Genomic DNA, 12,367 nt, shown 5'->3' with positions numbered 1-12,367 from the left:
AGGTTGTCCCACGTGAGCCTCACAGTTAATCCCCATTTTACAGATGAGGTAACTGAGGCACAGAGAAGTTAAGTGACTTGCCCACAGTCACACAGCTGTCAAGTGACAGAGCCAGGATTTGAACCCATGACCTCTGACTCCCAAGCCCGGGCTCTTTCCACTGAGCCATGCTGCTTCCTCTGAAGGAGGAGGGAGTTCCAGGCCAGAGGGAGGTCATGGAGCAGGGTTTGACAATGGGAGGTCAGCAAGAAGGCTGATGCAATAGTCAAGGAGGGAAAAGACGAATGATTGGATCAATGTGGTAGTAGCTTGGATGGAGAGGAAAGGTTGGATTATTGAGATGTTGTGAGAGTAGAACTGATACAATTTGGTGACAAATTGAATATGTGGGTTGAATGAGAAAGATGAGTCATGGATAATGCTAAAGTTAAGGTCTTGTGAGACAGGGAGGATGATGATGATGTCTACAATTATAGGAGAGACATGAGGAGGTCAGGGTTTCGATGGGAAGATGGATTGTTCCGTTTCAGAAATATTAAGTTTGAGGTGTCGGTGGGACATCCAAGTAGAGACGTACTGAAGGCAGGAGGAAATACGAGACTGCAGAGAAGGAGGGAGGTGGGGGCTGGAGATGTAGATTTAGGAATCATCTGTATAGAGATGATAGCTGAAACCCTGGAAGTGAATGAGTTCTCCAAAGGAGTTGATGTAGATGGAGAATAAACTGGGACCCTGAACTGAACACTGAGGGACTGTCACCAATAGAGGGTTGGAGGCAGAGGAGAAGCCTGTAAAAGCAATTGAGAAGGAGTGGCCAGAGAAATAAGAAGAGAATAAGGCAAGGACAATTTTGGTGAAACCAAGGTTAGTAAATGTTTCCAGGAGAATCAATCAATCATTCAGTCATATCTATTGGGTACATAGTGTGTGCAGTGCACAGTACTAAGCACATGGGAGAGTACAATATAATAGAGTTGGTAGACACGTTCCCTGCCAGCAACAAACTCACAGTCTGGTGTGGGAGACAAACATTAATGTAAAGAAATAAAATTAGATATGTACATAAATGCTGTGGGGCTGAGGAAGGGGTGAATCAAAGTTGCAAATCCAAGTGCAAAGGTGACACAGAAGGAATTGGGAGAAGAGGAAAAGAGTGCTTAGTTGGGGAAGGCCTCTTGGAGGAGATGTGTCTTCAAAGGGGCTTTGAAGGTGGGGAGAGTAATTCCCTGTCACATATGCTGAGGGAGGGCCTTCTGGACCCAAGGCAGGACACAGGGGAAAGGTTGGTGGCAAGATAGGTGAGACTGAGATATATTTAGTAGGTTGGCATTAGAGGATCCAAGTGTATGGGCTGGGTTGTTGTAGCAGACTAGTGAGGTAAGGTAGGTGAAGACAAGGTGATTAACTGCATTAAAGTTGATGGTAAGGAGTTTCTGTTTGATGCTGAGGTAGATGGGCAACAGCTGCAAGTTCTTGAGGCTTGGGGAAACATGGACTGAACATTCTTGTAGAAAAATGTTCTGGGCAGCAGAGTGAAGTATGGACTGGAGTGGAGAAAGACAGGAGGCTGGGAAATCAGCAAGAAGGCTGATGGAGTAATCAAGGTGGGATAGGATAAGTTCTTGGATTAACATGGTAGCAGTTAGGATGGAGAGGAAAGAGTGGATTTTAGTGATGCTGTAAAGATTGAACTGACAGAATTTAGTGACAAATTGAATATTTAGGATGACTGAGAGAGATGAGTTGAAGATCTCAACAACAAGAAGCAGCATGCCATAGTGGATAGAGCATGGGCCTGGAAGTCAGAAGATCATGGGTTCTATTCCAGGCTCCAGCACTTGTCAGCTGTGTGACTTTGGGCAGGTAGCTTAACTTCTCTGTGCCTCAGTTACCTCATCTGTAAAATGGAAATTAAGACTGTGAGCCCCACGTGGATAACCTGATTACCTTGTATCTACCCCAGTGCTTAGAACAGTGCTTGGCACACAGTAAGCACTTATATACTATTATTATTAATAATAATAACACCAAGTTTATGGGTTTGTGAGACAGGAAAGATGCTGAAGGAGGTAGTCCACAATATGGAAGGCAGCTGAGAGATTGAGGAGGATTAGGATGGAGTAGAGGCCTTTGGATTTAGCAAGAAGAGGCCACTGATGGCTGTTTTTGTGGAGTGAAAAGGAGCAGAAGTCAGATTAGAGGGGGTCACGGAGAGAATTGGAAGAGAGGAAGTGGAGGAAGCAGGTGTAGACAAATTGCTCTAGGAGTTTGGGGAAGATTGATACAAGGGAGTTGGGGCAATAACAGGAGGGAAACATAGAGTAGAGGGAGGGTTTTTTTTAGGATAGCGGATACATAGGCATGTTTGAAAACAGTGGGGAAGGGACCATTGGAAACTGAGTGATTGATGATTGTGGTAAGGAAAGGTGAATCTATTTTGTCAAGGTGTAAAGTGATGGGGTTCGAGGCATACTTTGGAGTGGTGCAGAGGAGGTGGAAGATGGCCTTTTGAGATACTGCTGGGAAGGATGGGAGAGTTGAAGAGGGACAGAAGGGGGAAATGACTGATGAGGAGCAGGGGAGAAATTAGGGAGTTTAAGTCTGGTGGTTTAAATTTTAGAAGTATGTGGCCAGATCATTTGGGGCAAGAGTCAGAGGGATGGGGAGAGAAGACGTTTGAAAAAGGAGTTGAAAGTCTGAAACACCTTGTGCGGGCAATGAGCATGGGTGCTGATAAGGATGGAGAAGTATTGTTGCCCAGTAGAGGAGAGGACAAAGTTGAAGCAGGTGAGGATGAGTATGAGAAGGATGATGTTGGCCTGGTATCAACAAGTAATTATTGTGCAGCTGCTTTAGAGCGATAACTTCAGGGAAATCTTCATAATGCTTGGCAGAGTAGAGGGTAGGGCCAAGCACTGGAAATTTAGCAAATTGCAAAGCAGTAAAAGGGGGCACAATATCTGAGGGACTGTAGGGTGTGCATTGGTTTTTTCTGCTGTTCCCACAAATAGGAAGATGAAAACTCTGTGTCTGGAGCCTTCTATCTGAACCTAAAAGGACAGCTCACAACCCTGGGGTGATTATCACTCTGCTATGCCATATTTACTTAGAGGCAGAAAAAAATCCCCCACATTTGGGAGAAACGTAGATTAATGCACACTGGCTTAGATGAACATGACAATGTGAGAACGGGTCCCACCCAGTGAACCATTTTATTAAATTGTATCATCAACAACAGTGCTTACAGAGATCTTACTTTGGGCAAAGTGTGGTACTGAGCGCTGTGTGAATTTATAGAAGAAGACATTGTGACTATATTAACCCTCAAGGGGCTTACAGTCTAATGGAAAAGAAAATTATATTTTTCTGTCTCATCAAAGAGAGGATTTTCAGCTAAATCATTTAATTAGTGTCTTGTCAAAACAGCTGAAAAATCTGCCAGTCCAAGTGGTGTGTCTTTCTTGAGAAACCATCTAGTCACTACATGTTTGATTAAACCACAAATAACGTCTTTATTTATAGGATTTACCTATTGACAAGTGAAGCTCTCTCACACTCTTCTCTTCTTGGGCTGCCGGTCTCTGCCCTGTGCTGCAGTATGTTCTGCCTGCTGAGGGGAGCTTTTAAACTTTTCTGCATATAACCTCTTAGCCTAACTTCCAAACTCTCAACTTTGCTTCTCTGAGCACAATCCGAATGGCACAGAGGCTGACTGAGTTCTGCCAGACCAGCAAAAAGCACCTGTCAAGCCGAGCACTACGATCCCAAAGTGTGTAGTTTTCATTCTGAGCCATCTGGATCATTGGCAGTGTGTCTCAAGGAGCTGTTTCAACATCAGGGGACATGACCTGTGTAGTTTGATGAGATTTGATATGGCCCAATTAATTTGATCCTCACAGAGAGACTAAAATGTTCATTCAAGCTGTGGAGGTGAAATGAGATGACAAACTCCTTGAAGGCAGGAGCCATGTCTTTTGCCCTTATAGCACTTTCCTAAATTCCTAATAATAAAAATAAATGATAATACTAGTTGTTAAATTTGCTAAGTGCTTACTCTGTGTCAAGCACTGGGCCAAATTCTGGGGTAGGTAAAAGATAATCAGATACCTTATGGGGCTTGCGGTCTAAGTAGAGGGGAGAACAGGTATTGAATCCCCATTTTTGCAGAAGAGGGAACAGAGTCACAGAGAAGTTAAATATTTTGTCTAAATTCATACCACAGGTAAGAGGTGGAGCTGGGACTAGAACCCAAGTTCTCTGAATCCCAGGCCCGTGCTCTTTCCTCTATTCATTCATTCATTCATTCATTCATTAATCAATCATATTTATTGAGTACTTACTGTGTGCAGAGCACAGTACTAAATGCTTAGAAAATACAGTTCAGCAACAAATGGAGACAATCTCCGCCCACAGTGGTCTCACAGTCTAGAAGGGGGAAGTCAGACCTCAAAACAAGTAAACAGGCATCACTAACATCAATATAAATAAATAGAATTATAGATATATACACATCATTAATTTAAATGAATAGAATTAAAAATATGTATATATATACACAAGTGCTGTGGGGTGGGGAGGGGGGTAGATGAAAGGGAGTAAGTCAGGGCGATGGGGAGGGGAGGGAGAGTAGAGGAAAAGGGGGGCTTAGTCTGGGAAAAGGGGGGCTTAGTTGCTATGCTGCTTTCCTAGTACAGTGTTTTTTATGTGTAAGTGCGCCATAAAAATTGATGATGATGATGATGGTGATGACAGTGAAGAAGAAATTCTCCACTACAGAGGCACTGGCCCCTTGCCTTGCCTCTAAACCTAGCCAAAGAACTCTCAGGCCACTCTGACTTCCTGACTGACAAAGTGTTCCTGGGAGTTATGCATGGTGCCTAGATTAAAGGGGGGAACTGTGGAAGTAGAGAAAATAATAATAATAATAATGATAATAATGATATTTGTTACCAAGTGCCAAGCACTGCTCTAAGCACTGGGGTAAATACAAGATAATTGGGTTGGACACAGTCCCTGTCCCACGTGGGTCTCAGTCTTTATCCCCATTTTACAGATGAGGTAACTGAGGCATAGAGAAGTGAAGGGACTTGCCCAACATCACACAGCAGACAAGTGGCAAAGTCAGGATTAGAACCCAGGTCCTTCTTACTCTCAGACCTTTGCTTTAGAAAGAAAACTACTTGGCTTTGCAGTTCTATTCTTTGAAATGCTCCCACAGTGGACTGAGCCTGGTGCTATTGGATTTGGGAATCAGCCAATCAATCAATGAGATTTATTGAGTACTTACTGTATACAGAGTACCCTACTAAGGATTTGGAAAAGAACAACACAATAGAGTTGGTAGACATGATCTCTGGTATTTGTTAAGCATTTGCTGTACATCAAGTACTGTTCTAAGCTCTAAGATAGGTACAAATTAATCAGGGAAAGTACATTTCCTATCTCACATAGAACTCACAGTCTAAGCAGGAGGGAGAACAAGCACTGAATCCCCATTTTAAAGTTGAGGGAACTGAGGCACAGAGAAGTTAAGTGACTTTCCCTAGATCACACAGCAGACAAATGGTGAAACTAGGATTTGAGCCCAAGTCCTAATTGCCAGATGCTTGCTGTGTGACCATAGACAAGTCACTTGTCTTTTCTGTCACTGTGTTTCCTCAACTGTAAAATGGGGATTAAATACTTTTTCTTCCTCTTGCTTAGATTGTAAGCCCCGTGTGGGATAGGGAATTTACTTTCCCTGATTGCCTTGCATCTACCCCAGCACTTAGTACAATACCTAGCATGTAGTAAGTGCTTAAGAAATACCATTAATGAAAGAAGAAAAAAAGTCCTCTGATACCCAGGCCTGTGGTTTTTCCAGTAGGCCACACTGTGGTAATAATACTAATGGTATTTATTAAATATACTGTATATGCAAAGCACTGTGCTAAGCTCTTTGTCCTTCATGCATTATTTTATGAGAAGGCTGAGAGTTACAATATGGAATTGGATGAGGTTGTCCAATTTCCACCTATATGGATACATCATGGGGTCTATACTGTTAGCTAATTGAGGTGATGAATGTGATCCTAAGAAATCATTTGAAAAGTCCCTGAGAATAAAGGATATAAAGGTAAACAAGCAATTTTGACATGAAGAAATAATACTCTGCAAAAAGGGGACCCTTCAGTTCACAAACAGATTAAACCTGAGACTTCTTTCTCTATTACTCGAAGGATCCTGTGCTGTGGTACCATGTACCTGGAAGGGTTCAGTAAATATTGTTTGATGATGGAAGCCAAAAACAAACACACAAATTCAAATCTACCAAAATGATGGGCCAGGTATCTGCATTTTCCTCCAAATCTAGGTTATAAAGACTATTATATCTGTCCTGTTTCTCTATGTAATTTTTATGATTTTTAAGTGCTTATTATGTGTTAAACACTGTTTAAAGCACAAGATTATGTTAATTAGACCAATCACAGTCCCTATCCTGCATGGGGCTCAGAGTCTAAGCAGGAGGAAGAACGGGTATTTAACTTCCATAGATGAGGAAACTGAGGCACAGAGAAATTAAATGCCCTCCTCAAGGTCACACAGCAAGCAATTGGCAGAGCTGGGATTAGAACACAGGTCTGCTGATTTACAGGCCTGTGCTCTTTCCACTAGCCTCACACAGCTTCTCATATTCAATACTGAAATCTTTCAAATTCTTCTATAAAAGTGTGGCAAAACTAGGGATGTGACATATTTGGATTTATGATCCTGACATTCATTAGTGCCTATTTACTATTCCAAGTCCAAGTTAAAGTCTGGATCTCCCTGGTCGAAGTAACATTACAAGTCTTCAACTTGCCTCACTCACTAAATCCGAGATGGCAATTTATAACCGAAAGATTTCATCCTCTTACCAAGGTCTTACCGAATACCGCAACTCATTCATGATCCTCTATATTGTTACTGTGAAAGTAAGAAAGCATGAAATTTCTCATCTGTAGTGTTGCACTTTGGGAATGGTCATTACTACTGCAGATGATGTGAACGTAGCTAATACTGATCGCCTTAAATGATAGTCATTTTTGAGGGTGAGGTTCCGTTTCCCAATTTTGATTCCTGGGAGTTTGTCCCAAAATAGCTCACCTGGAGGACAGTTTCTACTCAGCCGTTAACACTCTACCAAGTAAATGTGGCAAGGTTTTTGATGATTTCTTGTGAATATCCCTATGTTCCACTAACAAAATCTTCCAGAAGTCATTTGCCCTCAGTGCCTGAATGTTTGGCCTACCTTGATTTAGGGAACAGAACTGGTGTAATCTGAATGAGCCATTGCACTGTAATGTCAAGGAGTCTCTCTTAGCCAATATGTTCCCCACTTTTAAAATCATGTTGGTAAAAACCCTTCCCTCACAACCTTAGAAAGGTGTGGGACAGATCTGATTATCTCTTATCTTCCCCAGAATTTCAGTACAGTGTTGGACACAAGGTAAGTTCTTAACAAACATCAAGATTATCATATCTGAGGGAATCCACTAAACATTTGAAACTACTTAGCAGTAAGGGGCTGGGTAAAGTCCTTAGGATCATTCAAATCTGTCCTCCTCCTCCCCTTCTGTTCAGGCCCCTCGGCCTGGGGCTCAGAATTGTAGCCAGTGAGAAATGAAGGCACCATTCAATATACCCATCAGGCATCATTTTCAGGTGCATTAAGCAACCGGAGGGCACCAATACGTAGTGAGCTGTGCTCCTGTTTTCAGTCACAAAGGGCTAAGAGCTTCAGCAAGCAGTGACTTGTGAGTACATTTGAACTGGAGCTACAGTTTGTACCTCCCGGATAAGGAATGGGGTGAGGAGGGGAGGGGGCAGTGGGAAGAGATACAGCCACCTCACCTGGTAAAATCCTCCAAGTGAAGGGGAGGATACATTCAGGCCTGAGAGTAATGGTCTGGAACAAAGCTTCTGATCCTTTGCGTGATGCTTGCTACCCCCACCACCGGCTGAAACCACTCAAAAGAATGTAACTCCACTGGTTTCCCTTTCTGCCCGAAGGTGAGCACGGCTCAGGGAAACCACAGGGAGACTGGGCGTATGAGAAAATAGATCACATCACCAGCAAACTGAATGGGCTGTGATTTCCGCCCTGAACTTTCTAAGTCCCTGTCCCCAGCCATCCAGCTTTTTCTAACTTTATCAAGCAAATTCTGCTGTGTTCATTTAATTTCTCTCCCCCAGAGAAAGTAGCCAAAATTTATAGGGAGCAAGTTGTTTGCAAGGGTGTCAACAAAGTGCAAAGGTTCTAACTGGCTGGATTGTTCTTTAACCTCATTAGTCCAGAGTAGCACCAGCACAACAACCCGGATCCTTACATATGCTATGAACCTAATAGCGGACTCTGAAATTCCCCCCAAACTCCATTGTTTTCTTACTACAGAAAATGGATCCGGAAGCTGAAAACAGAGGAAAAAATGAAGACCACGCCAGAGGATTGTAAATTGGTCTTCATGATAAACTGAGATTTGATATTCCTGGATAATTGCTAATGAGAACACTTTCTCTTTAATTATCCCGTGGTCAACATTTCAAAGGTGATTAAAGCTATTCTTCACTAGATGTGGTTATAGATTTAATGCAAACGTGGTCTTTCTTGTGGTTTTATCACAGCAATTAAATCTGGCTTGCTCACAGACTTTGTGTGGCATGAGGGATTTCACCAAGCGAAATGATTTTACCCTCCAGGCAATGTGAAATTTAGGAAAAATATAATTAATTATATCAGACAGGTATCTATTATATATCATGAACGCATTCCTAGAGACTAAGAGGCCTACTTCTACTCAAAACAGAGACCGTCATCTTTGCCAGTTCTGGGCTTTAGTAAAGTTGCTGCCACCCGACAGTTTAGGCATGCTCTTACACGATTCCTTTTTTTCTATTAAAAGCAATCAGCTTTCCTGGCCGGAAAGAAAAATGGGAGGGATTTTTGAGTAGAACTTTTCTCCTCCAGATTTGAAACGTATTTTAACTCGTGTCCTACTTCACTCTAATGGCATGCGCATTAGCTGGAAAATTAGTTCCTAAAAAAAAAAAAATAAGGCACACTAAATAGGAACAAGGAAGTCAATTACCGGTTAAAGCGTATTTACATTTATTCCTTATGTGCTCACTTTATGCATCTGTCTCATTCTTCGCATAATTATAGTCTTTGGTTCATCTATTTATTTGATGAGTCCATGCCTTTACCACCGTAACCAGGGAATCTAATTAGCAATTTTGTAAAATTTTGGTAAAACCCGATCAAGATTATGAACAGAAAGCGGCAGGATGAAGTTGGAACTGAGAACGTCTGAGTGCCCTGCCTGGCTCAGGCAGCTGTGGGTGGGGTCTGCTCATGGATTAATGTATTTCCACAACAGGGCCTCAGAAATATGGTTCAAGTCATGCCGCATTAGTGTAGCTTAATGCATGGGCATGGCTCCTATCTGCAACAGCCTGAGGCTGGAAAGTGCTTTGGACCTGCCTCTTCTAAACCCAGGTTGGCTGGGGTCTGGAGAAAGCAGAGACCAGTCACAAACCCCTCACCTGGGGGAACTGCTGTGGGGTTGCTTCCTGCTCTGCTTCTCCCCCAGCCCCTATTAATGATGATAATAATAATAACTGTGGCATTTGTTAAGCACCTACTATGTTCCAAGCACTCTTCTAAGCACTGGGGTAGGTGCAAGGAAATCAGGTTGGACAAAGTCCCTGTCCCACATGAGGCTCGTGGTCTTAATCTCCATTTTACAAATGAGGTAACAGACACAGAGAAGCTAAGTGACTTGCCCAAGGCCACATAGCAGACTTGTGTCAGAGCCGGGATTAGAACCCATGTCCTCTGACTTACAGGCCCGTGCTCTTTTCACTAGGCCACGCTGCTTCTCCTAGCCCCAGTCACTGTAACTGCACTCGGGAGTTTCTGGAACTCAGTAATGGGGAAGGTCCTGCCTCATTTTGCTGTTCTTCTGCGGGAGAGCAACCCCAGCAGATCATTTCCCATCTAGAAGCTAGATGGGATGACAGGCCGAGAGGGGAAGGGGCAACATTGCCTCCATCTGCCACCTCTTCTGGGTCCTAATGGTAATTTGAAGATGTCATCTTGGAGGGAAAGAGACTGTACGTGTGCACCCTTGCACAAGTCTCTCAACTCTCTGCATTCCCATCTCTCTCATTTTCCTACCATTTTTCTCCCCCCTCACATCTTGGACAACCACCTCTGTCCCATAAGAAGCACACCAACAGTGGATTGGAAGGGAAGTAATGTGACCTAGTGAAAAGGGCTTAGTTCTAGGATTCAGTTTGGCCTGAGTTCTAATCCTGCCTCTGTCACTTGTCTGCTATGTGACTTTGGGCAAGACATTAAATTTATCTGTGCCTCAGTTACCTCATCTGTAAAATGGGGATTAAACTTTCCATCCTGTGCTTTAGAATGTGAGCCCCATGTGGGACAAGGGTCTAGGTCCAACCTGATTAGCTTGTATCTACCCCAGCATTAGAATAGTGCTTGGTATATAGTAAGCACTTAACAAATAATATAAAACATGCATTAACTAGCACTATCTTTGGGAATTTTACATCCTTTTCAATAATTTCCTTTCCATTTCATAACAATTTCTTGGCCTACAAATTATTTTACAAAGAATTCACTGATAACTTGTAGTTTTTTTCCAAGTGTTGCCTGCTTACAGATGTGAAAGTGCCAGTTGGTTTGGGGAGACAGTGTGGCTTAGTGTTAAGAGCACAGGCTGTGGGGGTCAGGATGCCTGATTCTAGTCGCGGTGCCACTACTTGCTGATGTGAGAACTTGGGCAAGTGGCTTGCCTTTTTGATGCCTTAGTTTCCTCATTTGTAAAATGGGGATTAAGTACTAGCCGTTCTTCCATTTTAGGCTTAGAAGCCTGTGTGAGACAGGGATTGTGTCTGATCTGTTTATCTTGTATCTACCTCAGAATTTGGCTAAATAATTGCTAAATAAGCACCATCATTATAATTTTTCTCCCATTAAATTGTAAGTTCCTTGTGGGCAGGAAATAAATGTTTTATTTCTGCTGCACTTGTCCAAGCATCAGGTACAATGCTTGTTACTCTGTAGGTACTCAATAAATGACACTGTTGAATGGATTGATTATGTATGTAGTACCATGGGAGATTGACTCATTCTGAAATAGTGATCTTTTATAAAAGATATTTCCTTCTTTCAAAATAGAACAATATTAACCTTTGGGCCTTTCATCCTTATAAATGGAAGGAATTCAAATTGCATTCAAATACATTTAAGGTTTAAGTAATGTCTGCTTTTTAAGAGCTGATAATAATTGAGGTAGTTAAGTGCTTACTAAGTGCCAAGCACTGTTCTAGCACTGAGATTGATTCAAGGTAATGAGGTCGAAGTCTCGGTCTCACATGGAGCTCACAATCTAAGTAGGTCTAAGAAAGTAATATGTCTATTTTATTGTTATGTTGTACTCTCCCAAGAGTTTAGTATGGTACTCTGGACATGGTAAGCACTCAATAAATACAACTGACTGACTGAATGAATCCCCATTTTATGGGTGAGGAAACTGAGGTACAGAAAAATTAAGTGATTTACCCATGGCCATGCAGTGGGCAATTGGTGGAGCTGAGATTAGAACCCAGGACCTCTGACTCCCAGCCTTGTGCTCTTTTTGACTAGGACACGCAACATCTGGAAATGTATTTGATGACTTCTGTAAAATGTCCCCAGAACATCTCTTACCAGAAAAACCACCACCCACCAGTGACATGAAGGACTAACTTTTCCATGGAAGGGTTGAGTAGTGAAGATAGCTCTTTGAGGTGGGGAAAAAAAAACCAGCTATTATAATCTACCTACAAGTTTTAGAATCCTTTTATTTTCTTCAAGTCCTTTTTCACATGAATTAGCTCATTTTTTTCCTCATAATATCTCTATGACAGAGGAAAAGACAGTCATTATTGTATCCAATTTAGAAATGAGGAAACAGAGGGACCAAAAGTTCATCAGGTGTGGACAGGGATTGTCTCTATTGCTGAATTGTGCTTTCCAAGTGCTTAGTACAGTAGTCTACACACAGTAAGCGCTCAATATATACAAATGAATGAATGGACTTGATCATGGTAGAGTTGGGTTTGGATCTCAGGCCTCTAGAAGTCTTAGCCCCTCACGCTTTCCACTAGAATTTGCTGTCTTTAGTCTGTGGCCTCCATCCCCTAACAGTATTCAGTAGTTAGAACACTGATGTTTGGGCAAGAAAGCCTGGGTGATATACCTAGCTCTTTGATCTTGGGTAAGTCACTGCAGTTCTCCGTGTTTCTCTTCCCTGCTGGTTTAACTGGGATATGCATACTTACC

This window comes from Ornithorhynchus anatinus, chromosome 1 (genome assembly GCF_004115215.2).
Source record: "Ornithorhynchus anatinus isolate Pmale09 chromosome 1, mOrnAna1.pri.v4, whole genome shotgun sequence".
NCBI classification, from domain to species: domain Eukaryota; kingdom Metazoa; phylum Chordata; class Mammalia; order Monotremata; family Ornithorhynchidae; genus Ornithorhynchus; species Ornithorhynchus anatinus.
The sequence above is the reverse complement of the archived record's forward strand: the minus strand, read 5'-3'. Positions refer to the sequence as shown.